Source organism: Montipora foliosa, chromosome 7, assembly GCF_036669935.1.
Source record: "Montipora foliosa isolate CH-2021 chromosome 7, ASM3666993v2, whole genome shotgun sequence".
Lineage (NCBI taxonomy): Eukaryota > Metazoa > Cnidaria > Anthozoa > Scleractinia > Acroporidae > Montipora > Montipora foliosa.
Window position 1 is genome coordinate 367,424 of NC_090875.1, and position 5,000 is coordinate 372,423.

The 5,000-nt window shown below is 37.0% G+C and overlaps 1 long non-coding RNA gene across 1 annotated transcript in view; it reads left to right on the forward strand.

The window, feature by feature from the left end:
* The window catches only part of LOC138009499 (uncharacterized), a 23,230-nt gene that overhangs the window by 3,655 nt on the left and 14,575 nt on the right, over positions 1 to 5,000 (forward strand). The window lies entirely within an intron of this gene.

Here is a 5,000-nt window from a genome sequence, read left to right on the forward strand (position 1 = left end):
CACGATGCTGACATGTTGGAAGACCGTCCGTGGTCCACCAATATGGCGGCCAGTAATCAACGAAAATTAACCCCTGGATTTCACTTTGCCGCAAAAGCGCTTACTTAAATCAGAAACCCATAAGGGTCGAAACATACAATACATGCTTAATTGACCACTCCCCATGGGGGCTTTTCAGGGCCAATGAAACACAATGAAACGACAGAACAGAACAACAACAACTGTTAAGAATCCCAACTGGCTGGAGGCAAACCAGGATCAAATTCACCAAATGGTCAGAGCAGGTCATGAACCCGGGATCTCCGGGTCTCAAGGCAAGCGCCCTAACCACTTGGCCACACTGCCAACATGAAACGTGTAACGTGCGTTCACATCTTCCGAATATTAAGTGCGAACTGATTGGTTGAATGTTTCAGTGCTAAGTACCATATTTGGAAACCCCTCGCTCTTGTTGTTCCAAATATGGTACTTAGGAAATTGAATAATAATTATTATTCAGATGAAGCTTGTTTCCCAGCACACAAGGGGCCGTTTCACGTTTCAACCCTTATGGGTTTCTGATAAAATACATGTGTATGAACACATCTCGTAATGTACTTGAAATCCACAAATGTCTGAGAATCATAGAAAGAGACATGTTTTTCAACCAGCTCTGTATCCTGGTGCCACGCAAGGTAAAAATTTGGAAATTCAAAAATGCTCTATCCGAAACAAAGGACGTTACGGAATTGGGAAAAAGATTTATAATTACTAGTTCACCTTGAATCAACCCTCATTTAGATACGGAAAATATGTGCATGTGAATATTTCAAATGTTTAATTTTAAATACTGTTTTTTGTACATTGGTCTGAAGAAAGTTCTAAAATATCAGACATTTGAATGGAATCTTGAAAGATTTTTTTTGAAATTCCACCGAATATGACTGAAGAATAATTTGAACAACAACAGTGGTGTCTTCCCACTTGAATATTGAAATAATGTTAAGTGATTTTACCCCATAAGATCTTACACGGGATTCCGATCATGCTAGAGCAGAAATTGTTTCAGGTCTGATGTTAAAACACGAAAAAGAAGGATCTTCTTGTCCTTCTACGGGCAATGCAAAAGATTTGAACCTTAACCCTCACCCTAACCACTTTTAAAACAGAAAAAAAAAGAAAAAGAAAAACGAGACAATGAAAATGAGATGCCGGGCAATTTATGATATGAAGTACTCTTTTCTGACTATATCTTTCATTTCTGTATGTTTCATGTTGTCTGCTTCAAAAACCCTGAGGCATTTAATGTACACTTTATTTTTGTCTATCTGCGTCATCGGCTGATAATTCGGTAATGTTTTTCCCCTGCTTTCTTCTAACTTTCCCTGTTTAGTGACCAAAAGTCCAAAACCCCACATTTTTCAATGCTAAACTTCATTCCAATATCCTAGCTAAATACACATACTGTATTGATCAAGGAATTCCGCTGTTTTTCATTGTTTCCATACGGTTAAAGGTCATCCATAAAGAACAACTGATTCACGGTAACATACCCCTTTCTTAATTCGTACCCTGCTTTACTCTTCCTCAAAATCAATGTCAATGGTATCAATACATCATCATCATCATCATTATTATTATTATTATTATTACTTTCATTGTTGATTTTCTCAGCTCTGTGACAGCCAGTTTCTGTATTGGTATCCCATTTGAACCTCTACCCTGAGATATCCAATACTCTCCTTGGTATCCTTGCTGATCCCAGTGGGGCAGCTAAAATTGTACTCTGCTACTACCGGTACTTCCTTCTTGATATCCAGCTTTTTCAACTCCTTCTCCAGTACTGTTTTGCCACAGCTCCCAATTCTCCTACTGTACAACCGGTAATACTTTTGCTGATCATGAGGTGTTCCACAATCTTTGAATCTCCCTTGCCCAGTCTTAGTACAGTACATGTACTTCTCCACTTTCTCCTTTTTCTTCTCATGTACTCTTCCATGTCTACATGTAGGTATTGATGCATGTACATTTATGACCAAGCCTGCAAAAAAGCGCCGGTCATCAGACATTTGTCCGGTAAACTTGAGGTTTTGACTGGCAAACGATCAGTCTGACCAGACAGGCTGATCAGGGTCTTCTGATATGATGCAAAGTAAAACTGTATTTTTACAGGTGCATTGATTTAAATTAAATAACACTGCAATGTACATGTGCTGTGGAATCAACAAGGATACTGTTCCCCAAATGCATGTTGTTTGTGTTTTCATGGGACTGATAAGATTTTATGACCAGTTTTACAGTGAATTTTAGGGCCTCAAATTACATTTCTTATCGTGACTTCCATAACTAACGTTATTGCCTATGCACAAACAAAAGCTGAAACATATACAAATGTATTTTGCTCAACTAGAATGACAAACAAAGAAAGCAAAAACATAAGAATTCTCAATAGAATGGCAAACGAAAGCAACAGTATTGTCAAAACAGTATTGGGCAGTGTGCGCATGTTTTGATTGTTTTCATTGTCATGCAACAAAAAGCAAATTCAAAACCGTTCAATAAAAGAAGCCAACAACTTGAAATGATTTCAAGACAAATATATAAACCGTTTCTCCAATTGTCAGGTCTGTGTGGTACATCGTTTTTGAGTTATCAATTTCCCGAAGCATTTCACACAATGCTGCCATGTTGGTAGACCGTCCGTGGTCCACCAATATGGTGGCCAGTAATCAACGAAAACACCTGGAGTTCACTTTTCCGCAAATGTGCTTCCTTAAATCAGAAACCCATAAGGGTTGAAACAATACAATACATGCTTAATTGACCACTCCCCATGGGGGCTTTTCAGGGCCAATGAAACACAACGAAACGACAGAACAGAACAACAGCAACTGTTAAGAATCCCAACTGGCCAGAGGCAAGCCAGTTGGCTATTTACAAGTGCAGCTGGGAAGTTGAACCAGGGACTACCAGGATCAAATTCACCAAATGGTCAGAGCAGGTCTTGAACCCGGGATCTCCCGATCTCAAGGCAAGCGCCCTAACCACTGGGCCACACTGCCAACATGAAACGTGTAACGCACGTTCACAGCTTCCGAATATTAAGTGCGAACTGATTGGTTGAATGTTTCAGTGCTAAGTACCATATTTGGAAACCCCTTGCTCTTGTTGTTCCAAATATGGTAATTAGCAAATTGAATAATTATTCAGATGAAGCTTGTTCCCCAGCACACAGGGGGCCGTCACACGTTTCAACCCTTGTGGGTTTCTGATAAAATACATGTGTATGAACACCTCTCGTAATGTACTTGAAATCCACAAATGTCTGAGAATCATAGAAAGAGACAAGTTTTTCAATCAGCTCTGTATCCTGGGGTCACGCAAGGTAAAAATTCGGAAATTCAAAAATGCTGTATCCGAAACAGAGGACGTTATGGAACTGGGAAAAAGATTTATTTCTAGTTCATCTTCAACCCTCATTTAGATACAGAAAATATGTGCATGTGAATATTTCAAAGCTTTAATTTTAAATACTGTTTTTTGTACATTGGTCTAAAGAAAGTTCTAAAATATCAAACATTTGAATGGAATCTTGAAAGATTTTTTTTGAAATTCTTCCGAATATGACTGAAGAATAATTTGAACAACAACAGTGGTGTCTTCCCACATATTTCTGGTCTGCACTGTATTGACATACATGTAATGTTAAGTGATTTTACCCCATAAGATCTTACACGGGATTCCGATCATGCTAGAGCAGAAATAGTTTCAGGCCTGACGTTAAAACACGAAAAAGAAGGATCTTCCTGTCCGGCTACGGGCAATGCAAAAGATTTGAACCTTAACCCTCACCCTAACCACTTTTAAAAAAGAAAAAAAAAAGAAAAAAAGAAAAACGAGACAATGAAAATGAGGTGCCGTGGCCTGGCCTGACACATGACAGGCTTATAGCAAAAAAGTTATTTGTAGGCTTAATGACCCATGTGTGATTTAGATCTTAATTGTCTTTGAAAACAATATCGGCTCTTTGTGCCTGTATAACAATGATCTGTTTGTTTAGAGAAATCCAAAAGTATCTTTGCTTTGCTATTTTCTGCCACTTTCTTCTCAACATGGTCATACCAATTCCTTGAGTATGAGAGATAATATTTTTTACATAGATTTTAGTGTATTATTTGAGCTACTTTGTCATGTCTCTTTAGAACTACATTCACATTGTGCAAGTTTGCTACACAAATGGAGAATGTGAAATATAGTTTTGTCTCTCTATTTATACATTCTGCATTTTGTGGTTGACTGGCTTGTTTTTCTATGATAACCTCCCTCCATCAAGTTGTTAGTGCCTGATGCTTTGCAGTTTCTTCTTCATGTACATGTATCCATTCCTGAGCCAATAATTGTAGCCATGGCTGACTGGGCTACCCTGCCTTAAATAAAGTTGACTTGACTTTTCTGATCTTAATCTTATTGTTTCCTCCACTGATTTCAGTCCTCTTCTGCCCTCATTCCTTGCTAAGTAAAGCCTGGCCATGCTTGCTCTGGGATAATGATAATAATAATTATAATGATAATAATAAGATCAGTACATGCGTGCGTAAGAGGGTCCCGAGTACCTTTCCGGAATATAGGAGACTCTCTTGACGATTGCCGGATTAATGTCGCCACCGCCGGCATTTGAATTTTTAATTTGATTTGAGTTTTATTATTGTCATTGTTATTTTTATTTATTTTTACCAGATACATGTAAGATTCAAGTTTGTATGAAAGAGTGCTCAATGAAGTTTGTTATTATTATTATCATTATTATTATTATTTTCTTTTTTTTTTTTTTTTTTTGAAGTTTTAAAACGGAGAAATGCTTGATTGCTTGTGAATTTATAGTTCTTACCTTTTGGAGATATTTTAATGTTTGTAAATATTTTTATCATGGAAATAAAGTTATTATTTTATTTTTTTTATGATAATAATAATAATAATAATTATTATAATAATAATAATAATTATTATTATTATTCCATGAA